Genomic DNA, 27,583 nt, shown 5'->3' with positions numbered 1-27,583 from the left:
TTTCTGTAATTACCCAACATCCTCCGCCTTTGACACTCCTCATACTAAGAGTTTTGCATGTTACGGATTAACTGCCGTTATTCTGTCTTGGTGTATTGTTTAATAGAGTAAAAAATCTGTTCACTAATAGGTTCCCTGTGCTCTTTAGTGGATATGACATGTGCCACAGAGAAGATATTTTTCTACTTGTCCAATCAGGGAATCCAACAAAATAAAAAAAGAAGTGTGGGGGGCGGTAATCTAGGGGTGAGGATGCATGTTTACTGACAAGGAAATGGACTTTGACATTGTTCAGTAGTAAATAGAGTGGATGCATGATGCACACAATCTTACATAGAAATAAGTCACACCACCCTAGGATAATTATCCCTCAAAGTGAGGAGTAAGGTACACCACAATACCAGTCATGTGTCTGTTCCCCCCAGTCAATGCCATTCCTGTGGTAGCAGTTTCTTCAATGCAAATCCACTTTCCCCACCTCCTCATGGTGAGGTGCTGTAATAACACCTTCTGCAGGCAGCCAGCCCACAAGAGCCAGGTGTACGTCTGCTCCCTACTACAGAGTAAACTTACTAAAGAGTAAAATTGGAGGAAAATTATCTGTAGTATGTTTACATCCGCATCCTAAAGTGACCTTTATGGAGCACTGGATTCTGTTCTCATCTCAGTACAGAGTGATATGTCAATTTCCCTGTGGATTAAGGTGGGATATGCTGAGTATAGAAATTGGACTGTGTTCCACAAAGTACTAAGGTGCAACTGTTTATTCTTTTTTTCACAAGGTTACTTCTTAGGAAGCTGAACTGAAATACGTACCCATCAGTGCTTGGCATTGCAGAAACTTGACTCCAGTTGTCTTTCTGACTAGAGCAGTGGGGCTGGACCTGATGATCTGCAAGGTCCCTTCCAGCCTCTAACAATCTATGAATCTATGAAAGTCTAGCGGGCTTTAAACTAGGCTCGTCGGGGGAAGGGGAAGATGAGGGTGGAGGAAACATCAGACTGACAGACCAAACAGCACCCACAACTACAGCCCAGCCCAGCCCAACGAGTGAAGCAAATAAACAGGTAAGAGATAGGGGCCAGGGTAACGCTGGGACTAGGGGGTCAGTACACACACCCACAGGAGGCCTCAAATGCCGCTACACAAATGCTCATAGTATGGGTAACAAGCAGGAGGAACTCACCTTCCTGCTGGCTGACACCAGCCCGGACATAGTGGGGATTACGGAAACATGGTGGGATTCAACGCATGATTGGGCGGTGAATGTCAAGAGCTATAGGCTGTACAGGAGGGACAGGATAGGAAAGAGAGGTGGGGGCGTGGCACTCTATATTAAGGAGGAATACATATCCTCGTCAATTAGCAGGGAGTCAGGGGAGGGGCACTCTGAAGTGCTTTGGGATAGAGTACAAGGCAGTCGAGGGGAAAGAGACTTAATGGTGGGAGTCTACTACAGACCTCCCAACCAGGGAGAAGAGCTTGACCAGGAATTCTTGGGTCAGCTCACAGAGGTAGTGAAGGCTAAGGATGTGGTAGTCATGGGGGACCTGAACTTCCCGGACATCTGCTGGGAAGAGCAGTCAGCCAGGTCTGACCGCTCACGTAGGTTCTTGGCCAGAGTGCAGGACCTCCATCTAACCCAGGAGGTGCACAGCCCCACCAGGGGAAACACCTGAATAGTGCTGGCCACGGGTGATGACCTGGTGAGGAGGCTGCGGGTGCTCGACCACCTGGGTGACAGTGATCATCGCCTGCTGGAATTCACCATCCAGCGCAAGGTGGCAAAGGCATGCAGTAAGGCAGCAGCCCTAGATTTTAGGAGGGCAGACTTCAGCGAGCTAAGGAGGATAGTTGGAGAAGCGCTGAGGTCCTGGAGGGGAGGGGAGCCAGGTGTCCAAGGAGAGTGGTCGCTCCTTAAGGAGACAATCCTCCAAGCCCAAAGGAAGGTAAACCCAACGAGGATCAAAGGGAGCAGGAGAGCACACAAGCCTCCATGGCTCACCAAAAGCATCCGGGAATGTCTCCTTGCTAAAAAGGAGGCTTACACTCAATGGAATGAAGGGGTCATCACCAGGGAGGGCTATTCTGTAGTTGCTCAGGGTTGTAGGGGGGCAGTTAGGAAGGGCAAGGCAGAGATGGAACTGGGACTAGCTTCCCAGATTAAGGACAATAAGAACTCCTTTTTTAAATACATAGGGGGTAAAAAGAAGGTCCCGGGTAATGTGGGGCCCTTGCAGGACGCGTTGGGAAATTTGGTCATCACACCAGATGGCAAGGCTAACATGTTTAACGAATTCTTTGCCTCCATCTTCCTAAGAAGGGACCAGAACAGGCCCCCTCGGGCCCCGGGGGAGGCACACCTGGGCCATGGGTTAGCAAGGATTTAGTTAGGGAGATTCTGGAGGGGTTGGGTGTATTTAAGTCAGCCGGTCGGGATGATCTCTACCCTAGAGTTCTAAAGGAACTGGCCGAGGTCATTGCAAGTCCCCTGGCACAGCTTTACAAGCACTCGTGGTGCTCTGGTGAGGGACCGGAGGACTGGAAGAGGGCCAATGTGGTCCCCATCTTCAAAAAAGGCAGGAAGGAGGACCCGGGAAATTATAGGCCGGTTAGTCTTACCTCGATCCTAGGCAAGCTGTTTGAGAAAATTATGCTGGCACACATCCATGAGGGGCCAGCTGGGGACTGCATGCTTAGGGGCAACCAACACGAGTTCATCAGTGGCAGGTCCTATCAGACCAACCTGGTGGCCCTTTACGATCAGATCACCAGATCATTAGATGCAGGGGTAGCAGTGGACATAGTCTTCCTGGACTTCCAGAAGGCTTTTGACAATGTCTCTCACCCCGTTATCATTAAGAAACTGGGGGGCTGTGGTGTAGACACCCACACAGTCAAATGGGTCGCCAACTGGCTGGAGGGCCGCACCCAGAGGGTGGTAGTGGATGGGTCCTTCTCAACCTGGAGGGACGTGGGCAGTGGGGTTCTGAAGGGCTCGGTCCTCAGGCCCACACTGTTCAACATCTTCATCAGTGACTTGGATGAGGGAGTAAAAAGCACCCTGTTCAAATTTGCTGATGACACTAAGATGTGGGGGGACATGGACACACTGGAAGGATGCAACAGGCTACAATCAGACCTAGACAGGTTACAAGGGTAGGCGGATGAGAATAGGATGGGTTTCAACACTGACAAGTGCAAGGTGATGCACCTTGGGAGGAACAACCGGCACCATACCTACAGGTTAGGAAACTCCCCTCTTGTCAGCACGGAGGCGGAAAAGGATCTTGGGGTCATCATTGACTCCAAGATGAACATGGGCCGGCAGTGTGGAGAGGCAGTCAGGAAGGCCAACCGCACCTTATCATGCATCCACAGATGCATCTCGAGCAGGTCCAAAGAGGGGATCCTCCCCCTCTATGCGGCACTGGTCAGGCCGCAGCTGGAGTATTGCATCCAGTTCTGGGCACCACACTTCAAGAGGGATGTGGACAGCATGGAGAGGGTCCAGAGGAGGCCGCTCGTATGATCAGGGGGCAGCAGGGCAGGCCCTATGACGACAGGCTACGGGACCTGAACCTGTTCAGCCTCCACAAGAGAAGGCTGAGGGGGGATATTGTGGCCTGTTACAAACTAGTCATAGGGGACCAGCAGGCATTGGGGGAGTCCCTGTTCCCCCAAGCGCCGCCAGGAGTGGCCAGGAATAACAGTCACAAGCTGGCAGAGGGCAGGTTTAGGTTAGATATCAGGAGGCGCTACTTCACGGTCAGGGCGGCTAGGGGCTGGAACCAACTTCCAAGCAAAGTGGTGCAGGCTCCTACCCTGGGGGTGTTTAAGAGGAGGTTAGATGGGCATCTTGCTGGGGTCATTTGACCACAGTACTCTTTCCTGCCATGGTAGGGGTTCGGACTAGATGATCTACTCAGGTCCCTTCTGACCCTAGAAACTATGAAACACACAATTAAAGACATGTAATTGGGACACTCTAATTAGACAATCTGCAGTGCATATGAATACAGATGAGGGAGACAATGAAACTGTTATTAACTGTTTTACAGACAGAGCATTGCTGCATAGATAAGTTAAATGACTTTCCTGTGCTCCCACAAAAAACTTGCAGCTGGAATAGGAATTGAACCCAGATTTTCAAAGTCCTGAGGCACTGCCTTAACCACAAGATCATTCTTTTTCTTGTCATACAAGAGAGATCTTAACATGCAACACATGTGCACATGATGTTTGAACAAATGACCACTCTTTGCAAACTCCCGCAACTTGTTAGGCTTTTTGAAAACCAGAAGACAGACACCCCTATTCATCAGTATAATGTGTGTGTATGTACATCCGGGACAAAAACACGTATTTATGTTTTTTGGACTCCTGACTTCAAAGAGATTGCCTGGGTGTAACCAAAACACAAATGTAGCCATATATTTTTAAGGCACCATACCATCAATGGTACAGTAGAAATAAGGAGCTTGAAGGAACATGCCATTAAAATCCTTGGGGTAAAAATAGAAAAGGCTTTATTCTGACAGCATTTTATGCAGAACATAATGATGGCTCCTTAAAAAATAAATTCAGTTTACAAGGGGTACTTCAAAAACCTGGTGAATTTATGTCTCTGCTTCACAGCAGACCTCAAGGCATTCTTCCAAGAACATCTGAGATTCTGATGAATTTCCATAGTGCTTCCACTTTTGAGTAAAAATTAATCACCACACTGCTGAGCAATCTGGAGCAACTGGTTGGGGCGAGTAGGACTCCAAGTACTTTATGCTACAATGGTTTATGTTTCACAGTTTCATTTACCACACAAAAGATGATTAGCCATGTTTGTCTGAAGTCAGCAGAAGGTAGTGTGCAGTCACACTACCTGGTTCAGAGAGGCATGAGCTTACATAGGCAGCAAGATACTTTATCAAGCAAAAACTCATATATAGTATCTGGTGAAGTGGGTTATTGCCTATGAAAGCACCTGTCTGAATGAATTAGCCTTGAAGGTGCCACCTGGACCTACTTTCTGTCTGGCTTAGCATCCAGAATGTCAATAAAGAAATTTCACTGAGGTGTTGAAGTGTACCTCTGATGTGTGCCGTGATCCATCAGTGTTAGTCATGATGAAAGTTTTTCACTGCTAGCTCATAGATATGATGATGCTTTAGAAATTTTCAGCAGGGGAAGGGAGTGGGGAGAGTTTCCAATTAGGGCTGTGCGAAGCTTCAGTCCCTGATTAAATTTGGAGGAGATTTGGCCCAATTCAGTGGCTGAATCGCCGAATCCAAATCAAATCAGAGGACCCTTTAATCTCTCCAAATTCAGTTGGAGCCCTCTGAATCAATTTGGAGAGATTTGGAAAGATCTGGAGATTTGGACATAGACACAGCTTTAAATGTTTTACTACATACCTCAAGGTACCTGGTGGCTTGTGAGTGCTGCAATCCTGGGTGTAGGGAGTGTCCCACAGAAGTACATGGGGCTCCCCAGAATGCTTAGCAGCACACCTGGAAGTGGACCAGGAGGATTTCCGGTTGACTGAGCACATGGAGGGCCCCCCCCGCACTCCTGTGGGATGCTTCATGGGCCCCAGCATCACAGCATTCACAAGCCACGCTGGTACCTCGAGGTATATAGAAAAACATTTAAAGCTGTATCTATGTCCAAATCACTGGTTCTCCAAATCAGCATCGAATCTTCGGATTCAGTTGAATCGAATCAGGGACAGTGATCTGAATCAACAAATCAAATCACTGTCCCTGATTCAGGCTGAATCTGAATCAAATAGGGCCCGCTTTGCACACCCCTGTTTCCTATGATTCTTTTTTTAATGCCCAGTGATTTTTGCGTTATAGCAATAAGGTAACTGTGCTTCTTGCCCCATGGTCTGTTCAGGTGATAAGTACATCTCACTGTATTGGGATTACTGAGGTAAGTGAACCTCCTTAAAGTTTCAGTTCAAACACTTATCAAAACCATATGAACCTTTAGGTCTGCAAAAGCTGCATTGGAAATTGCAGGAAAACTGGCTTTCTTGCGATAGTCTGGGGCTCTGAGACATGCTGTCTCCCTCCCTGCTTAAGATTCTTACACAGTTCAGATAGATATGTCTTTCAAGGTCATGTAGTCCATTTGTCAGCCTGTACAAGATTGTTCTTTCTGATATACTCATTTCTAGTGCTTTGTCTAGATGGTGGCACATGGGTGGAGAAACATTTTGTGTGAATACATCTATGATAAGCTTGACTCTTATCAGGCCAGAGCTGGGATCTTTTTCCACTGAGATGTGGTCCATTGATTTGTAATAAACACCAAACCCCAACCTCTAATGAGGTCTGGTGTGAAATCCTGGCTCATGAAAGGCAATTGCAAAAGTCCATTGTCTTCAATGGAGAAAAGATTTCACCCCTGGAGCCTAGGTGAATACCTTGGACCATGCCAGAGTGTGGCTGCTCGGTGACATAATATCAGTGTAGCCAATTCAACACTACGCCGGGTTTTCTTAATGCTAAATTGCATTGCAAACAAAGATCAGGTTAGCTGTTTTTTTATCACCACTAGGCCTCTCCCACCATTATCTCCTTTCCCATTTCCACTACAGGATGCTCTATGAGAAAAGTGGAGACAATTGCCTCCAGTCTCTACTGAGTCAAGCATTGTGATGAAAAAAAAGAATCTGTGTTTTAAGAAGATATACTATTCCCCAGTGCAAAAAAAGGCTTAAATGTGCCCTCATTTAAAACATTGGTATATGTTCTGAGAAGGATCTTTCAGTAGATCCTGACATGCAGCAGATATTAGTCCTCATTTCCTTTTGTGAATCTGTCTAAGTATCAAATCCAGACGATGAAAGTTTAATCCTCTGGCACTAGAACTATATTTTGTATCTTTCATCACAAAGGACCCTGTATTTAAGGGGAAAGAGTGAGCAGAACACACCTTGTGAACCTCAGAGCAGGAAAGATGAGACTATTTGGTAATAAATAGCAAAGGTGGAAGCCCTCAAGTGACAGTTGTATCTCCAAGAAACATACAGCATGCCCGGATGCTTCTTAGTATAACATGTAGGGTGCCTTAAAGCCATCTGCACAGCTTCTCCTAACCTCACTTCCTTGATGGATAACAGATGTGGGGGGAAAAAGTTATGAGGAAAAGATTAGAGCACTTTGCTTATAAACAGGAGTAAGTACTAATAACTGTAGCTTTGCCCTAGAGACCAGATTTAATCTTGGGGTTTAGCTTGATTCAACTGTCTTGTTTATACTGCCAATCAGGAGTGTTCAAACACATCCACAACAAGAAAGATCTCACGATGATAAAGGGTGAACATCTCCATCACGTGACATTCTAGTAATAGCCTGCAATTTTCAGCACAAATAGTATGATGAAGTACCAATGTCTATAGTAGTGGTTCACAACCTCTTTTATACTGAGGACCAGCACAGGAGTGGGACGGAGCGCATGGAGTTGGCTGCCTCTCTCCCGGGGCTGCCCTGCCACCCAGCTTTAACCCCACACATGAGTGCTGGTGTTGGAAGCCACTCACCCAGATAGACAGACAGGGGTCCAAGCGGGAGACTCATACCACAACCTAGCAGCCGACGTTTCGCAGCCTGGTACCCGGTCACGGCCCAGTGGTTGGGAACCTCCGGTCTATAGCATAGGATTTGTACAATAGACTGCATCACCAAGTCTCCTGCAGTTAAGTCTATCCACCATTTCTCTGCTCATTGCCAATAGTTATGCTGCACCTATTACACTATTTGAGCAACTTGTTTGAGTGGTTAGTTCAATGCTCTTTGAGCTACCTAACTCCTAATGTGCTGTGTGTATGTGTCGAGAACTAAACGAATGGGTCTCAGTGGGTTAGTCACAGAAGGGGCCTTTAGCACACTGGCATATTTTGTTGGGGGCCTTTGCTTAACCCCACATATGTTAGTGTGGGGGATGGCACTGAAAACAAGTCAACTGATTACAGTAGGTCTAGCAGTGCTATCCTGTAAGCACTAAAGAGGAACAGCAACAACTTTTCACCCCATGGGCTGGAGCATCGGTTGTGCAAGGAAAGAGGGGATCCACTTTTTTAGTATTCCACCCCTCTCCCTACCCCCTTCACAGTATTATTCTCCTTCAAGGTGAATACATATAGTTTTGTTCAATCCAAATTTACCATTTTTTTCTTTTGGTGATCACCAGATGTTTCGGTTAAATACTTCAATCCCAGCAGTGCATATACCAGTTCCTTCCCTAACTTGATTTTCTGAGGAGAGATAAACACATAGGCCCTATGTAGATGAAATGAGAGGCGTGTTTTTGTGACACTTTAAAGCAGGCTAAATGCTTTTGCACTGCTTTAATGGCTTCGGTGTTTGCATGCCTTGGCAGTGTATTGCACATTAATTCTAGCTGCTGTAGGAAATTCGGCAGTGTAATGTGCCTTAAATGACTTGGGGCGCAGCAAAGTAAAATTCCTTCGAGGTGTTTCAGTTTGCTGCCCCTACAGCCATGGAACAAAGCACTGGGCTCCATGCAGGGCTGGGCCCAGGTGGAGGGGCTGGGTGGCAGGGGACCTGGGGCAGGGGCTAAGGCAGGGGCAGGGGCAACAAGCCAGTGGAGGACTGCTGCACCTCAGCCCAGGCCCAGGTGGTGGGTGGGCTGTCAGGGGGCAAGTGGGGCTGCATCCAGGTTCAGAGCAGTGGGAGGCACAAAAGTGACCACCAGGATGGTGTCCAGCACCTGGTGATCCTCCTCCATTGCCTCCACTGCCCTGGCCATAAGGGCAGCCTGCCACTCCTGGATCTCCAGCTGACTCTCCTCCAGGGCCAGGAGCCTGTCCCTGAACTCCTACTCTGCCTGGTTCCTCCACTGGTCCCTCCCCTCCTTGTGGGCAATTTCCTCCACCCACCAGACGTTCCTTAGCCACCATGAGCAGCCAGGTCCAGTCCCAGGTTCTGCACTGCCAGAGCCAGTGCACATCCAGAACCCTGGCCAAAGCTCACAGTGAACTTGATGGTGCATCCTGGCCACCAACTGGTGCCTCTCATCTGCCTGTAGCTGCAAGACCTATTGAGTCCGGAAGAAAGAGCTTTTAGTGAGAATTTGCAACATTTCTGAAATAAGATGCACCAGGATGCTGTTTCCTGCCTGGCCTCAGGTTGGGGTTGTGCATGCATGGGTGCCCACGGACCATGGTAATGCAACCAGGTAGGCTCTGGGTCAGGTGGCCACTAGCCAAGCCCCACATCCCTGCTCACTCTGCAGAGGTGGGTGGGATGCTGGGTGCTAGCTGCAGGCACCCTGCCTCCCCTACCCTGTCTCCAGGCCAGGACAGGCCTGGTTCCTGGCAGCACCTGCTGTCATGGCTCCAGAGGCACTTCCCCACCACTCCCTGCACAGGCCAGCCTGTCTCCTGTGCTGCCACCAAGCCCATGGCAACTGGGCTTAGGGGACAATGGATGCCCAGACAACTAGGATGCAGAGCTGATGGTTCCCCCCCTTCCCCCAGGGAGCCTCTCCAGAGACTTATCCCAGGGACAGAACCCCCCCCCCCCCATTCCAGCACTGCACCCTGACCATGCCCCTGATGAGAGTGTATTGAGCACAGCATGAGGAACTGTTTGCATGGACCAAGGGGTGTCTGTCCCACTGCACCCTGCTGCTGCTGACCACCATGGTGCACCTGCAAACCTGGCATGGGACCTTGACCTTCAACAGTATAGAGAGGAAGTCCATCCTGCCCAATAGTCTCCATCACTACCTGGAGGGCTACCTGTAGCCACGTTACTTGTCCCTGCCCCCCACAGCTAAGGAGGACATTGCTGCTGGCATTAATGCATTACTTGGTGTGTGAGAGGCCCATACCTAGCTAGCTATAGGGGCACAGGTTGCTCAATAAAGTTGTGCCTATCTTCTGTCTCTCTGCATGTTGAGAGGGGGCAGGGGCCTGGGGGAGCATGAGTGGGACAGGCAGGAAGGGAGGGCCAGGGCTGGGGCCAGGAGGGCCCTCCCCCCCCTCCACCAGTGCAAGGCTTACCTAGTGGGCATGGCAGGCGTGCCCAGTGGCCTGAATCAGTCCTCACTGGTGGTAAGGACTTGTGGCTCCTGGCAGTGTCCTGTGGTGCAGGGGTGTGGCATCCAGCTGCCTGAGAATAGGCTTCCTTCAGGGATGATCTGGAGTTGCTCAGGGCTAGCAGTACCATGGCTAAGCTGGCCTCCTGTACAGGGCTGTGCATCCAGAGCTTGTGAGGCAGGTGTTGGCCTGGGCTCCTGGAGCTGCTGAATGAGGTATGGGGGGGCAGGGGAGCATGGTGGGATGGGTTCCTGGAACCCCCCTGGTGATGCATCACAATGGGTGCCAAGCCACAGTAGAGGCTCATGCAGGAAACCCTTGCTGAAGTACATGGCATGGCAGTGTCCAGGGCACAAGGACCTGCTTCAGCTGCCACATAAAGGGCATGGACTTGGGGGCAGTCCCCAACCAGCAGTTGTGGTCAGTGATGGTGAACTACTGTGCTTACAAAGATTTGACCTTTATGCGCCAACCTGTCATGCCCACGCTCCTGCATGTGGCCTGACAGCCCCCCGTAGATGTGCACATTGGAGCATCAGTTTCATGCAAATTGGCTGAGAACCTCAGCCTTGCCCCACCATGAAACAAGGTCCACCGTCTCCTCCTGGGACCAGTTTCAGCCCCAGGAGGTGGCATATGTCATTGAACAGGATACCAGCATGGCTCCCTCATTGGCTCACTGGGCCTCCATACAATAGTCTCAGTCCTGGCAGGCCTGGGCAGGTGTGTACAGTGCTGATCACAGTCAGGCACATGGCATTGATGTGCCTGGGACCAGCGGTGGGGTCTGGACAACCTGTTGTGGCTCACATGGTGCCAGCTGGAGTGGGACCCAATGGCTGGAGGCTGGCTACAGGTGGCCCAGCGTGTTGCCAAGCCTCGCAGCTGGCTGCAGCACATAGTGAAGTGCAACAGCACATGCCTGGCAGCCACACCATGAAGCAGCGCAAGGGAGGCTGCTGCAGGTGGCCTGGGGCCTGTGTGGGAACATGCAGTGGTCAGAGGCTAGCTACCAGAGGCCCAGGGCCCCAACATCCCCACATGCTTTTAAAACAAAGAGCTGCCCCAACCCTAGGGCTAGAGAAGCTCTCAACCCCAGGGTCCTGGGGCTGGGCTGCTGGTAGTCCCCTTGTGGTGGGGCCACATTTGCTCCTGGTCAGCATCTACATGTGCATTACTGTACAGTAATTATTCAGGAGTTAATTTGCTATTTCTGTTTACAGGTAGCAAATTAACTCCCAAGTAGAGTGATTTACTGTGCAAAAAGTATCTGCATGTGTTGACACTGATGCTTACTGCATAGTAATTTGCTCTACTATGCAGTAAAGCATCTTGTGTAAACACAGCCATTGTTTTATTCACACAGGTGCAGAAACAAATGATATCTTACTACTTATGCATTTTTTTAATGTTAACGGACTCTCTCTCCTACCTTGGGGATCTTCAAGAGGAGGCTGGACAGATATTTGGCTGGGGTGTTATGACCCCAACATTCGTTCCTGCCCGGGGCAGGGGGTCGGACCTGGTGATCTGTTTAGGTCCCTTCCAACCCTAAGTACTATGAAACTATGCAACTTCTTTGTGATAACTACTCAAGATCCATATTTATGAGGGCGTACAAAGTCAGTCCTTAAGGAAACCCAGAACCAAATGAATAATACTCTAGATCACCAGCTGGCAAACTTTTCCTGCAGTGAGCTGGAACACCCCAGTTCTGGTCCAATGTGGGCCAGGTAGCTTCTGTGACATGTCAGTGGGAGGGAGGTTTGCCTGCACCTGTGGGAATTGCACCTGCACCACTGCTGCTGCTCTCAGCTCCCTACTTCTCATCTGGGGCATGGACACAGGCACAGCTTCCAACCAGTGGGGAGCAATGCTGGGGCCAGACAGCTGGAAGCTGTGTCCATGCTGCTGCTGCTTCCCTGCCACAGCTGTGAGGTGGGGGTGGGGTGTGGAGAACGGGTAGGGGAAGTGGCAGCCATGAAAACATAGCTTTCTGCTGTCCAGCCCTGACAGTTCACCACTGGCTGAAAGTTGTGCCCATGCCACAGCCAGGAGGAGGCTTGAAGGCAGCAGTGGAGAGGGTAGAAGCATTGAGGGTGCAGCTGGAAGTTGCTGGGGTCTGGAACAGCTCCTTGCTGCTCAGCTGTAGCATAGGTTCAGATCTAGGCAAAATCTTTGGGCTCCATAGGCCAGAACTAGCAGCTTCATAAGCCCTATGTTGCTGACCCCTGTTCTAGATAATACTACAGATTGAAACATTGAGTAAGGTAAAAATATGGAATGTAATGACTGGTTGCCTTTGGTAGAAAACTGGTGATTTGGCTCCAACTTGTATTCCAGATAAAGCTCACTAAAATCATTGGAAAGTTTACAACAGTCTTTGGTAGGCTTGGGAACAGACCTTACATAGGCCAGGGATGCAGCGAGTTTCCAATCCTATAGTCCTCATGCCAGTTCCTTGTGCTTACACAGCTGCCTCACAAAAGCCATCTTCACAAAATTGATAATGTTTGGTGCCCTTATACATGTGGAGGGATCCTAGGTATTTCTAGCATTTCTCTTCTTTTTCTTCCTTCCTCGTTCTCAGAGGTCTAACTCTAATTTGCCCACGCTGCAGTTAGAAGGCTGCGAGTAAGCCCACCAAAGCCTTAAGCCTAGATCTGTGGGGAAAATCTTCTGCTGCACTATAAACCTAAGCATCATATTTGGGTATAATAATTTCTGTACTGAGTTAGCCTGAGAGCTCATCAAGCCCACTATCCTCTCCCCAACAATGGCGAGTAGCAGATACTTTAGAGGAAGAGTATTGACCACAGGGCATGTGGCGTGAGCCATCTCCCATCATGTCTAATCCCTTCTGAGCCTGATTACTCTTATACATCCTGTGAAAATGAGTACCTCAAACTAATTATGTGCCACTTACATTTTCAAACCCTCTTCTCAGCTGCCTTCTAACCACACAGGTGCCTGAGTGTCTATTGCCAAAGGCTCTTGGGTACCTAAATTGTTAGTAGGCATGCACGCAACCACCAAAATCCTGATGTGAATGCGTCTCTGATTAGAGGTTTCCTTCAAGCATGTACATGTGCTAGGATACTCACATACAAGACAGGAGCACTAGATCTAAAGTCCTGCTCCAAAGAATGTGTTTTTTATTATTATATTTGTTTCAGGAACAGTTCCAACAGGAGCGACTGAAAGAGTCAGTCTAGGATAACTGATGGTCCAACTAAGAAGATGGATAGCAGGGATGCTGAAAACATGGCTCAAGGGCAATTTATTTGCTTTTAAATAACTTTCTTCAGCAGCCCCATTCAATCATTTGAGTCGGGTGCACTGGGCACAGATCATTGACTCTGGAGCATGCCGATCTCAAAAGTTGTGTGTTCTTTAGCTCTTGGATGTGTCAAGAGTTTGGTTTGCAGCTTGAAGGGTTGGGAAGTTGTCTGCCCCCATTATACAGCCTAACTAAGGTTCAAGTCCCTATTCCAGATAAGGTGGGTAGATTCAAAGCAGGTGTCTTGAGAAAGTGCTCTGTTATGCAAGTTTGTTTCCAGTGTATGTTTGTGGGAATAGGGGTGAGGAAAGGGTGACCTGATTTGTGTGCCCAATTCCAAGAGAGGTTTTATGGCAGAGGTTCCTGGGTGGAGATGGACACCTACCTTCTTTTCCGGGTCCTTAGATCTTGTCCCACTGCTTGGTATTTCCATTGGCTAGTTTAGGTGGCTTCCTGCTCCGCTTCTCTCATTTCATTCTTAGTCTCCTAAATTTCCCCATGAACTGTCTAAGACAGCTTTGAATACTCTACTCGCAGCTGTGGATTCTAGTAGGTGGCAAGGGGCCTATAGGTCAGATGTTTCCATACTGAGTTTGAATGAGAAACTTGATAAAATAGCTTGGCTGACTCTGCTATGCTGCAGGAAGCAAAAACTCTTTCCTTACAGAAAACCTAAGTTGAGTGGAGGATGCTGCTATGTAGAGAATGGGGGCATATAGTGAAACTCCTATCAAAGAAATATGGACAACACAGATATTTTCCCTGCATTTTCTGGCAATGCTCTGACTGCGTAGCTGAAAAACCCTCCAAAAGTCTGGGCAGGATTTGTCATCCTAACTGCAAAAGAATAACATGTTCCCTTTTGGTCTTTTTAAAGAGAAGTTTCACACACATTTTGCTGGCTTCTTTCTGGAGGCAAAACTAATAGTGGTAGGTTGGAAAACATGCCTTTCAGATTTGCAAGTTAGAAGATAGACCAAAAACATTGCCTCTGTATAGCCTTCAGATATAACTTCTTTCTTAAGGGTGGCTTCAGGATGGACTAGGATTTATATCTCTGCAAGCCAAAGGCCAAGCAAAACAAATTAAATCTCAGCATTATAAAACTACAGCATACTGTAGACTGGAGGTCTACTTGGCTTGAGGGAGACTTGTTACCCCCCTTGTGAGCAGGAAGCTAAAGAACACACACGAGACCTCTTTCTTTTGCTGGAAAAAGAAATACTTTTAATATGTTAGATTACTAAAATTGTAAGTGCATATCCCACCACGGAGTAGTTCAAATGCCTCTTTTATCAATTCTCTTTCCATATCCAGTGAAGGGAACCTTTGAGGCTTTTCCTTTTTGGAATAACGGAAATGTATGTATAAATAACTGACACAAATGATTGCCTTTTTCATGCTTTTATTTTTTAAACCAATGTGTCTTTGATAATGGTGTTTATACAGGGACTGAATACTAGTAGCTCTGTAACAGAGGGGGTTTTTTTCTCCACTGGAAACTGGCTTGCCCATTTTCTGCTTTTCTGAAACATGTTTCTTTTAGAAGTCCTGGCCTCGTAAAAGTGGCCCGTTTAGAACAATCCAGGCAGTCTGGGGCTGCTCTCCATAAGGCCAAGCTTAACATATTATTGTTATGAGAAAGAAGAAAGAAAGAAGCTGCATTTTTTTTTTTTGCCTGTGCTGTGCATTTCCCATTCCAGAGTCATTTTTTAAAAGGTGGCTTGCCTGGAATGTATCTGTTTTTAGATGAAAAGAGCTTTCATTGAGCTTATCAAGGTGTTCAGCCTTGTTTGTCAGTTTTGAGTCGGAGTCGGGGGGAAGGGACCACAGAGGACCTCCTGACTGTCTGGCAAGAATGCACACAGAACGTCTTACAGGTGAGTAGCGAGGGGTTGAGATTATCCCATCTGCTGTGGCATGCCTAACTTAAGAAACACTCCTCAGCATTCAGAACGGTAATAGCTGTTCTTAAAAAAGAGTGTTGAAATCCGAATGTCAGGCTCTCATTCAGCAGCAAAACACATTCCTTTCAGAGCTGTCACACACAAACGAGTTGATAATGTAATTGCTATTGGGGCTTAAACAGCAATTACTTTGCTATTATTGTCTCTCTCAGGGAGCGATGTGTTTTCTTTAATGAAAAGAAATTGCCTCTCATTCCCACAGTTCCCCCTCCAAGGTTAAGCTGCTCTGGATCAGTTCAGCAGCTCACTGAAGGAAGGAGCCTGAGATTTGGAATACAATTGGCCCTGAGAGGCTGGGTGTGGGTTGAATACACGAAGAAGTGTGGCAAGATCTGCTGGTTTCTGGCAGAACGGTCTTCTCAGAAAATCCATGGTGCAAACCAAGTCTTATTCAGATGGGCTGCTGGGCTCTTTTCCACCTCCTGGCGAAAAGCAAAGCTAGACAGCAGAGCTGTACCGGTGCCCTTGGAGCTGGAGGGACAAACGAGGTGCCAATGCCGACAGTCTTCACTGTCTATTTGCAACATTTACCAACCGGCATCTTTGAATCTTGACCTGCGCTACTCATTACATGCTGGAGCAGCTCCCTGTCAAAATCCAGAGACAACATTCACCTTTAAATCTCCCCTTGAAACCTGCCTCTGCTGTAATATCTGCAAAATGTTGGCTGCTGGTTACACAGCTGACGTGCAGGAACTGCTGCAGATTATGCTAATTTTAACTTTCCTCAGCCTCTTTGTTCGATCCCTATGTACTGTCTCTTGTTTTACAGTTAGCCTATAACCTCTGGAATAGGGAGTGACTGCCTTTTTGTTATAGCGTCAGGAGTGGGGGCAGGGGACTCGATCCCTTATTCAGGCCTTTTTGGCCCCTGCCATGTTATAAGCAGGAAGAAGAGGTGTTTGCAATGCATAAGGTAGAGCTGACCCAGCGTCCTGGCAGGGTATAAGAGAGTACTAGACTGCTGGAAGCACTGTCTTTCAAGAGACATGTTCAAAAGAAGTCCTGGCCCTTTGCAATGAAGCGTCTACTAGGACTTTCTGTTTTGAAGGCCGGCAATCTTTCATCGCAAAAATAGGGCAGATTTAGATTATGGTCGTGTCTCCCTAGAATCCCTATGAGAGTTTCTCCAGCCAAGAGCCAAACTAAGAGAGGACTCAAGACCCCTCTCTGTAGACTGTCTTGGAGTTCAACACACATTTCCAGATATGGCATAATGCTTTGAAGTGTAAAAAATTAGATACAGAGCTTGGCAAAATGCTTCCATCCAGAAACCAATTAAATCAACAATTTATATGTCATCATTAAAAACAAAAAAAATCCCAGTGGATTTTTTTCGTTTAAAGAGATCAAGAAAAGGGGGTTCAGTAATAGTAGAGGTAGCTGGCATGAATGCACGAGGTCCATTAATTTAGCATGAACCTCCCCTTGCCTACCAACATAGCAAAGTCTTGGTGAATTGTTTTATGGATTTACAACAGACATCTTGCTGTGCTGTAGTTTTATTCAAGATCTGAGAGAGTCAACACGCTGGACTGATTCATCGTTTTACAACTTGGCTGGAAGTGAATGGGTAGTGCGTGGCTGCTCTGTCCCTGCTGGAGACCAGCGAATGAATTGGGACCAAAAGAGTTGCAGTTCCTCCCTACCTCCATCTTGGCTTCACCACTCTTCGGTGGAACAATCGGGACCCAGCCAGCTACTTGAGCTTGTCAATAGATGTGTGGATCTATTATGTGTGGATCTCTTCTACTATGGGTCCCTTGCCTTCCTTGTCTAGTCCCTCACAGAAGGAATATTGGGCAATGCCCACTCATTCTGCTGGTGTCATAATCAGAACAGGAGGATAAAGGAGTCCAAACTACCTTCTGTTCCCCTGCATTGCAGACTAAAAGCTGTAAAAGTCCCTTTTCTAAGAGGCGGGCTTTGTCTTTTATAGTAGTACTATTAAATAGTATACCCTTTGATTATTATTAATATATTGGAATAAATATATCAGATGGGAACATCATTATTCTCAGCATTGTTAGACTGGAAAGAAACTGCTGCATCTGGTCTCCGACTGGGGCTAGTACCAGATGGTCCAGAAGAAGATGCAAAAAGCCCCATGGTGGACTGATTATGCAACAATTTGCCTCTTGTAAAAGTCCTAAACACTAATAGTCAGAGACTGGCTAAAGGCCAGAAGAGAAAAGTTCATAGCCTTCTATATATACTATTGTTAGGAAGCATAGTCGTTGGAAGACTGGATGGAAGTTCTCTTTCAGCTTTTTTTCCAAGCATTTTGGGCCAGGTTCCATTCCACATGTTGGACGTCTAAGTGGATTTAGGCATTTAAGTGCAATCCTATTCCATCCTGTCTGAGTCCTGAAAAATCATGTTAAATTTGCCTTTGTAGGACACCATCATCTTACCCTTAAGATTGAGTCACAAAAAAGCAAAGGAGAAGGAGGTTCCACCCACCTTTTGCATTAACTTTTTTTCCAGGGACTTGAGCAAGGTGGAATACATGCCTAAGTCTATTGACATGCCTAATCAGTGGAAAGGAATCTGGCTCTTTATTTCTACCCTGGACTCAAGTTTTTAAGTGTTCAAAAAAATGTGACTTCACATTAATGACTCCCAGAAAATTGTGCAGCTGCCTACAAAGGTACATAGGCTGAGAAGTTGGGTGAGTTGCTTTCTTCTCCCAAATGTTTACTTGTCAATGCTTGTGGGAAGTGGTAGGTTAACGTGCCAGCACCCAGAGCCAGTTTCTCAAGAGTACAGCTGCTGTATAAGGCACTATACCAAGAGAAATGGCATTGAGAGATGATTTCTTTCTTCAGCCTGACTTTACAGGAGAAGCATGGAAAAGGCTAAAAACAATATTGAGATTAGGCTGCTGTTGTTTCAGCTCAGTGGCAGACTTTAAAGCTTTGGCTGGAAGCCCATCTACAGGACCAGATGTTTTGGTCTTGCACTTCCTTTGCAACAGTAAGCAATAAAAAAGGAGCCTTGTCAATGGAACAGAGGCTTTTTTGGTTTAATTTGTCATTCCCTCATTACTCAGAGCATCAAAAAAGGATCACTGCCAGTTCAAACCAACTAAACTGAAGTTCATGAGGAAGCTGCTAATGGAATCTGCTTTTTCACAGGTGCATGCAAGTTTTTCTTTTCACATCACCGGTGTTATCTTCAGCAGCATCCACACTAAAAAATATAGTGGAACCATAAAAATCCACCAATAACAAATGCTTTCTCGAAGAAGCGATGCATTTTTAAAGATACTTTCCATTTCTGCCGGTGTATAAGAGCCTATGCAGGCCTTTATTTCTCAAGCATGTATGGACTAGATCATCTGGGTTGCTCAGAGCCCTGCATTGGGTGTGCTGCAGTGTAGTGCTACCCTAGTGTGTGACTGGTCCATTTAGCTCATTTTGTTTGGAAATATCCAGCCACTGACATCTGGAAAACCTGATTCCTCCACTCCGAATATTCAAATAAAAAAGGAAACTCTATTACTACTTCCTTTGGATTTAAACAGTCAAGCTACAGATAGTGCTATTAATGTATAACACATCTTTTCTAAAGCACCTTAACAGTAGATGTCTTGTTATTATAAGGTCCCAGGAACAGTAAGTTTGGATTATGGCTCTTCAATACCACCCTATACAGAAAATAGGCTACATGGCTGAAAGTGGAGGTGGCACAAAACTCTCCAAAGCAAAATGAAGCTCTGTCATGGAAATGTGTCTGTAACCTCTTTGTCGTGAACTGTTGTGCCTCAGAAGTTTTGATGGCCACAAGAAACAACTATGATGAGCTCCCTTAACAGGGCACTGAATCTCAGTTGGTAATTCCTGCCTCTCACTCCTGTCTAGTGGCTGAAGTAGAGCATGTTTTAGAATCCAACCTGATATAAAGACTTGACATGATGGAAAATTCCCCTCATGCCCAAGTAAATTGTTCCAGTGAATAATAACTTGACTAAACATTTGTTCCTGTATTTCTAACTAAAATTGTCAGCTTGTAGCCGTTGCTCTCCCTAGAGCTAGAGATCCATATCTGTAGAGGACTTCTGAAGATGTACATTGTCCCCTCCGAGTTCTGCAAAAAATTTCTGATATAATTAACACAGCCTGTGCACAGGAGGGGAGCCAGCAGTTTGCAATGCGGGGATTGGAGACCATTCACTGGTGGGGAAAAAAGCTCAGCATTATTTTTCTTCCTGGAGTTCTTCTCTTACTAGCCTAGTTCAAAGGCAGGTCCCCCCCCCCCCTCCAACCCCAATCAGCCTCCTTTCTGAGCCACTGTAAAGATGATGAATCCATTTTGCAACAACTTTTGAGAGTTTAAAAATTGCCTTTTGCTCCACATTGGGACAGCACTAATGCTTTCTGCAAAATGGAATTACGTCAAACTGACTGTTTTCATATAAAAAAAAATCTGAGATATTCAGTTTAAGGGTGTCTTCCATGCTCTGGTCAGAAGCAGAGTCAATAACTTCCCTACAAGACAGTACTGGAAATTATAAGTATCCAAGAAATATTTTGGCTACAATGAAACCATATATTTTCATGAAATTTCATTTAATCAGAACTGTTCTAACTAGTTTTATTTATCTCCCATCTTAGCCTGCATTTTTGATGTTGCAGCCAGTTCCCTTGGAAACAAGGAAAAGAGTGTAGGTTGTGACTGTGGGATCATGACTTCAGCTTTAAAAGGCCAGGTTCACCCCTTGTCTAAGACCACCAAAATCAGTGGGCTTTGGGGATTTTGGCCTAATGATTGCACCAAGGGAAAAGTTGGAGAAGCAGATGAGTTGTGAAGAAGAGAAGGAGAAAAGACCTTCACTTGAACAAGGCTAATCAAAAGACAAGGAAAGTTTATTTAAGAAGTACTGTGAGAAACCAGATATACCGTATAAAATTTTCTGCTGAGAACAATGAGTTAAAGATGTATTTCTTCTTGGGTTAGTTTAAGTGCATAATTACTTTTACAGCTATGCCTATCTGTGGCCATCTTTCACTGTGAATTAAAAATAACTTTTAAATAAAGCAAGTTATTTTGAAGGACAGACCTCTATAGATTGTACTACTATAATAAATAAATAGTTATGGCACTTAGCTTCTGTTAAATATAACTAGAAGAATGCTGTTCTTTAACATAGTTGAATGACATCCTAAAATTTTGCCTTGGAATATATGAAATACTAAAATCTCAAAATAGGAGCAATAAAATATGAAAGATTTGAAAGGGGCAAAATGCTGAAAATGAAAAACAGGCAAGAAAAATTGTAGTAATGGTATGTGAATAGCAGCAAACTCAAGTACTGGCAAATGTTAACCAATATGATATACAAGTCCACCACTTCTCATCCCATGCACGGCAGCATAGATAATTTATTATAATGAATACTCTGATTAGAGTCTATTTTATGGTGGCTTCGAACCATTGGATTTTCAAAAGCTCTCAGCAGTGTCCAATCTCTGCTTCTGTGGAACCCCATTGACTTCAGCGGAAGCAGAGTTAGGCTAACAGTGAACGTCTCTCAAAATCCCACCCAAGGTGTGCAAGGGAATACAGGAAGTAAGATAACCAGTAACAGTTTTGGAGCCTCCCTAGGTTGTATAAAATAGTTATTCCTATTCCGATCAAGATCAAGTAGACTGCTATAAACCTGAAAAAAAAGACTGGAGAAAGACCCTGCAGGCTTAGGACAATTTTTCTATTACTAAAACTTCCCAAGTAGGTTTGGGAAGGGGGGGAAAAATGCTTATTTCAAAATTAGGTAAAGTTCTTTGAATTTGCTAAAAAAAAAAAAAAAAAATTATCCTCTTCTGCCTCAAAATCAAAAAAGTTTGAGAAACTTTTTTTGGATATGGAAGGTGAGTCCAAGTTCGGTGAGCTAGGAGTTGAGAAAAAAAATCAATATTAATTTAAAAGCTATAAGCAGAGATGGGTACAAGCTAGTGAGCCTTGTATTATACAGAATTCTGAGGGGAAAGGGGGCAAATTATTAAGCAGGTTAGATGCAGAGATGAACACACACAAAGGAAGGGACCAAAAGGAACACAAGACCATCTGTGCACACTGATTTGGGTAAAGGGAACACTGTCAATGGATGCATCTGTCTTTATATATACCTTGAGGGTCTGGATGTATCTCTAAATTGGGGGTGGGCAATTATTTGGGCTGATGGGCCACTTAATGAGTTTTGGTGGCCTCACTAGTTGAAGACCACACTTCTCTCTCTGTCCCTGTCACTGTTCCTGTCCCTGTCCCTCCCTCCGGGGCTGTAACCAGCACAGAAGCCTGTACCTACCTGCAGCTCCCTGCCCTCATCACCCTACCCCCTGCCCCATGGCCAGAGTCCACCCACCTGCAGCTTTAGTGCCCCTCCCCACCCCAGTCTGGACCCAGCAGTTCTTGGCCACGTCCACAGCTGTCCAGATGTGGCTGGCAGCTTCCCACTCGGGGTTTCAGGCACAGGAGGAGGGCAGGGCATGGTACAGCTGCAGGCTGTGACCAGTGTGGAAGCTTGAACCTGCCTACAGCTGTAGTACATCCCAGCCCCCTGACCCAGAAGCTGCTGTTGCTTTTGGGCAGCTGTGGATATGACCAAGAGCTGGTGGGTCCACACTGCAGGAGGGCACAGCGGGACATGCCACAGCTGCGGGTAGGTTCATGCTTCTGCTTTTGTGCTGGTAGCAGCCCCTGCCCAGAGAGAGAGAGAGAGAGAGAGCATGCACCCAGCATGCCACAAGCAGCCCCAGCCACTTGACATCACACGGCTGCCAGAGCCACCAACCGCCCATGGGCCAGAGCCATTCATTTGGTGGGGGCAGGCCAAATCCAATCAGCTGGCAGCATATGAGCATCTTCTCCAGGAGAGAGCATTGGATAGTAAAGAGCTCTCCAGTCTTGTGGAGGAAAACAAAACAGAAAACAATGGCTGACAAGTAAAGTAAAGCTTAGCATGACCGTACTGGAAGGAAAAAATCACCTTTTTGCCAGTGTGGCTGATTAGTGACTATCCTCAGATCAAGCCTGGATGCCTTTCTGGCAAGTTGGTAGTCTCAGTTCAGGTGCAACTTGGTGAACTGTAATGGAGTATGGCACAACGGAGTCAGAATGGCTGCTCTAATGGTCCTTTCTGCCCCTGAACTCTATAAATCTAAAAGAGCCCTAAATCAATTATACTTTATTTTTCAAAGGCGGTTATAAGGATTTTATACCTTACCAGTTTCCTAGGATGATTTTTTTTTTCAGAAGGCATTTAAAGGAGAGTTGCAAGAAGTGGTGGGGCAATCTGAACTTCACAGGTTATTAAAGCTAGAAGGGGCCACTAAAGGATCTCTGTGACATGCTGTAGAACAGAAGCCCTAGAGTGCTCTCCAGTTACCCTCGCATGGAGCCTGGTCATTTATTTGACTAAAGCATACTTTTAAAACAGAATCCAGTCCTGACTGGAATACTTCAGGCATTGGAAAATACACCACTTAGTAGTTTTTTCCAATGGTTAATCCTCCTGACCATTAAAAAAAATTGTGCCTTATTTCTGATTTAAATTTGTCTGGCTTTAATTTGAAGCTGTTCTCTGCTACATTAAAGGAGTCTTGAGTGTATAATTTTTTCTCTCTTTTGAAAGAGAGTTGCAACTCCTTTAACACTGTAATCATGTCTCCTCTTGATCTTTTTGATAAGCAAAAGATCGAGCTCCTTATATCTCTCCATGTAAGGATTTTTTTTTAGCTCTCATACCATTGACAACTATGTGTGTGTGTGAGTGTACACTTTTTATTATCTACATGTTTTCACAAATGTCTTTGAAAATCTGGGCTAGAAATTTTGCTCTATATTGCTTTAGTAGTATGTAGTTTCCATACTCCCTGGGTGAGGACAGGAAGGAATTTTTTTCCTTCTGAATGCTATTGGCTTCTGGGTTTTTTACCTTTTATAGAAGTATTATGACATTGGCCATACTCATTGGGGCATACCAATGCTCCTGATTGGGTGGGGACAAAAGGGGCAATGGGAAGGGTGTGTTGCTCTTCTGCTCTGGGTCAACCCAATTACCCCAATCAATCAGCTGGGGTCAGAAAGGAATTTTCCTCCTAAGTCAGATGGCAGGGATGGGGAGGGTTACCTTTCTCTCTAGAGTGATGCATTGTGGGTTTTTTAGGTTCTTTTGAGCATATATTAGCTAAATACCTTTCTGTCATTGCAATGGCAGGGCATTAGCACTGTCCTCATCTTCTCTGCTTTTACATAAGGCCCTGTTGTAGAGTGGTATTGGTATTTTGAGAAGTCTGCCTTCTAGATGTAAGGGTTTGAAGTGGTGATTTGGAGGACTTCTTGGTGACACAATTGCTTGCAAGTACAAGGGACTGCACTCAAAGGTCCAGAAGCCCCTGCCAGTTCTGCGTTCTTATTTCATGAAGGCACAGGAACAGATGCATTCAGTTGAATTAGAGTAAGGCACAAAGTATGACTAAGTAAAGTGAGTTAAAGCAGTTGCAGTCACTTTACTACTTGCACTCTGTGCAAGAAGAAAGACTTCTTCTTGTGTCTGAACCGAGAAGAGTCAGGGGCATGGCACCATGCATTGTATAACAATCCCTCTTCCATATGTTGGCCTCCTCTGTCTCAGTAAAGGCAGCAAATGAACTAATCTCACTTATGTGAGTGGACTAGCATAACTGTGAAAGGCCTGTCCACCAGCTGAATAATGGCAGATTGAAACAGAGCTCCACGCTGCTCCCCCTCACCACTTGCATCAAGGCAGAGGAAGTTCATTTAGTCTAGTACTTGGGTTGCTTGACATCAGCTGAAAGTCAAGATACAGGGAGATTTCTGAGCTGCCCACTTCCAGCCTTTGCAATTCTTCACTGGCTTCACGGATACAAAAACACTTCCCAATAAGATTTTAGTCTGGCATGAGAGAAATACCAATCCACCTATGGTTAGCGCTGACCTAGTGAAGGGGCACTTGGAGGGGCTGGACATATTTAAGTCAGCAGACCCCAATGATCTTCACCTAAGGGTACTAAAGGAATTGGCCAGTGTCATAGCAAAATCACTGGTGCAACTGTTTGAGTGCTCATGGCACTCAGGACAGGTCTCAGAAGACTGGAAAAGGGACGATGTGGTCCCTATTTTCAAGAAGGGGAGGAAGGAGGAACTGAGTAATTATAGGCTGGTTAGCCTCACCTCTATTCTTGGCAAGATCTTAGAAATAATCACAAAGGATCACATTTGTGGGGGGGCCAGTGGGTAATACAATGTTAAGGGGAAACTAGCATGGGTTTATAGCAGGCAGATCCTGCCTAACTAATCTTGTCTCTTTTTACAAAGAGAGTCACAAAGTGCTTAGATGCAGGGGTGGAGATAGATGTTATCTACTTGGACTTTAAAAAGGCTTTCGACACAGTGTCGCACCCAGTTCTTACAAGCAAACTGAGTAGCTGTGATGTGGATTTTTTCACAGTAAGGAAGGTGGGTGAAAAACTGGCTTATGGGATGTACCCAGACAGTTGTGGTGGATAGGGCAGCTTCTCCCTGGAGAGATGTAGGCAGTGGTGTTCCCCAGGGCTCTGTCCTTGGACCAGTGCTGTTCAATATCTTCATCAGTGATTTGGATGAGGGGGTTGAAAGCACTCTGTCCAAAGTCATAGACGACACCAAACTATGGGGTACAGTAAACACACCGGAAGGCAGGGAGTGAATCCAGGTGCATTTGGATAGACTGGGGAAGCAGGTGGTGGATCGGAATAGGATGCAATTTAACAAGGATAAGTGAAAGGTGCTGCACCTGGGGAGAAAGACTCTCCGATACACCTACAGACTGGGAAGTCCCATTCTGAGTACCACGGCAGTGGAAAGGGATCTGAGTCTTGGTTGATGCAAAAATGAACGAGTTGCCAATGTGACAAGGTAATAAGTAAGGCTAACCACACTCTTTCTTTCATTAGTAGGTGCAGCACAAACAGGTCTCAGGAGGTGATATTTCTCCTCTATTGGTCAGGCTGCAGTTGGAGTACTGCATCTAGTTTGGGGCACTGCACTTCAGGAGGGATCTGGATAGCCTTGAGAGGGTTCAGAGAAGGGCTACTCATATGGTGGAGGGCCTGCAGGTAAGATCCTATGAAGACAGACTGAGAGACCTGAATCTCTTCAACCTCTGCAAGAGAAGGCTGAGAGGTGATCTTGTGGATGTCTACAAACTCTTCACGGGGGGTCAGCAGGGAATAGGGGGCACTCTGTTTACCAAGATGCCCCTTGGGGTTCCTAGAAATAACAACCGCAAACTAAAGGAGAGTAGATTTAGATTGGGTATCAGGAAGAAATTCTTTATGGTGAGGGGTGCCAAAATATGGAATGGGCTTCCAAGGGAGGTGGTACTTTCCCCTACCTCGGAGGTGTTCAAGAAAAGATTAAACAGGCTCACTGGGGTTATTGAACCCCAGTGCTCTTACCTGCCTAGCCCAGGAGGTCGGACTCAATGATCTACAAGGTCCCTTCCAACCCTAGAAATCTATGAAATCTATGAAAATGTGCTTCAGTTAGCATAGGGGGATACACTGAAGAATGACATGGTCACTCTGCATCTGGACAGAAGAGCAGCTCCCCGCTGTAACTCATGGTGCTTTGCAGGAAGTACCATGAGTTACAACAATGCCCTGAACCCAACAGCAGTTCACTGTTGGGTCCCAGAGGCTAAGGAATCCAGTTGTTGTTGAGAGCAGCTGCAAGCCTGTAGCCATTCTCCCTGTAGCAATGCCCCTCCCAGCCCCAGTGCTGTCTTCAGAATGGGAAGGAAGAAAGGGAGAAGAGGGAGCTTGTTCTGGGGGTTCCCTGGACAGTGCTGGAGGGTTGGATGAGGGGGTTGGAGCCCCTCCACTTTGGGGGAATGGGGCTCCAATCTACCCGCCCCACCCTCCAGCCCCAGCTGAAAAAACCCTAGACCGAACTCCCTCTACTCCCTTCCCCCCTCCCATTCTGAAAGCAGTGCAGGGGCTGAACTGCAGTCAGCCCAGCCCTGCATGCAGACAGAAGTTACTGAAGGTGCTCTGTTTTGAAACATTTTACAATGCAATGAAACCTTCATGCAATGAAGGTTCAGATTTTGCGGGATCAGGCCCTTTTAGAGTGCTGTCCAGCTATGCACTTCTGTTTGGTCACAGCTGTAGAGAGCTTTCAGGGGCCAGATCAGCTGAAAATTGTCACTTCTGTCTGTGCCTTTCAATTTAGCTTTCTTTGATTTATTCTGGCAGTATGTTGAGCAAAAGAGTTAACCCCACACATTGCAATGCTAGTGGAAGCCAGGTACTTAACCAGTTCTCAACATCTTATTACCCTTTAGTTTCCTTATGATACCAAATCCCATTCTTCAACTGGAACTAGAGAAGCGTGCAACTAGTAATGGAGCAGAACTGAAGCGACCACAGGATCTTCCTGGACCTTCCATAATGTGCATAGAGTGAGTTGGCGGACTGTGCTACCTGTGATCTGATTCCAAATGTACTGGGTATTCATGCATGAAATAAGAGAACGGATTGTAATATTGGCTACTGCTGGATATTTTGAGAAGTTAACATTTAAGATGCCACCAATTCAAAAAAAGAAGTGATATATCATTAAGAAACAGGAGAATGTGCAGTAATAGCTTATTGGAATATAGTTCAGGTGCATATTGAAGCTTGAGGCCCAAAGCTAAGTGCGCTTAACTACAGGAGAGGTATATCAATAGCTTACTAAGATACATCCAGGAGTAGCTTATTGCTATTGGAGTATGATCCATTAACTTTTGCTTAAAAGAAAACATCTCTCTGTGAAAGATAGGACGTGTTATACTTGCTTCACTCTGAAAAGCATTTCCTAATAAAAGAATATGCAAACTTTAAGTGAGGGTTATGAACACAGTTTTCAATGTCATTGTTTTTGGCATTTTTTTTTTTACTTTTACAGTATCTGGTGTTTGCATTGTAAAGAATTCTGTAACTCAAATACATGACACACAGTTGAGAGAAAAGGTATTATTGCTAAAAGTTTTATATCCTGGTATCCAGTCCTCTGTAACTAAAGACAACCTTTGATTGATTTAAAACAAAAAGCAAAAAACAAAAACTGGGAAAAGGACTTCACTCTTCTGAGCAAGCAGGAAGTAAACATGACAAGTAAACACCACTAAAAGATTTTTCATGCTTTTATTTAAGAGACATAAATATGACCACAAAACTGTTCTCTGAAATTATTTTTATTAGAATTTCTTAATCTTGGGT

The 27,583-nt window shown here is 45.9% G+C and overlaps 1 long non-coding RNA gene across 2 annotated transcripts; it reads left to right on the top strand.

Annotated features, from left to right (window-relative positions):
* Positions 1-840: 840 nt before the first annotated feature.
* Positions 841-27,219, top strand: LOC149869988 (uncharacterized). 2 transcript variants are annotated; one of them, XR_016440663.1, is made up of 2 exons: positions 841-1,068; positions 26,665-27,219. It is a non-coding gene; the product is annotated as an uncharacterized LOC149869988 (long non-coding RNA). The 2 variants fall into 2 exon arrangements; XR_016440664.1 differs by lacking the exon at positions 841-1,068 and adding an exon at positions 14,912-15,230.
* The last annotated feature ends 364 nt before the right edge of the window (positions 27,220-27,583 follow it).

Source organism: Crocodylus siamensis, chromosome 2 (assembly GCF_052110815.1).
Source record: "Crocodylus siamensis isolate JL-2025a chromosome 2, ASM5211081v1, whole genome shotgun sequence".
NCBI classification, from domain to species: Eukaryota; Metazoa; Chordata; order Crocodylia; family Crocodylidae; genus Crocodylus; species Crocodylus siamensis.
This window is presented reverse-complemented; position numbering and strand designations above follow the sequence as displayed.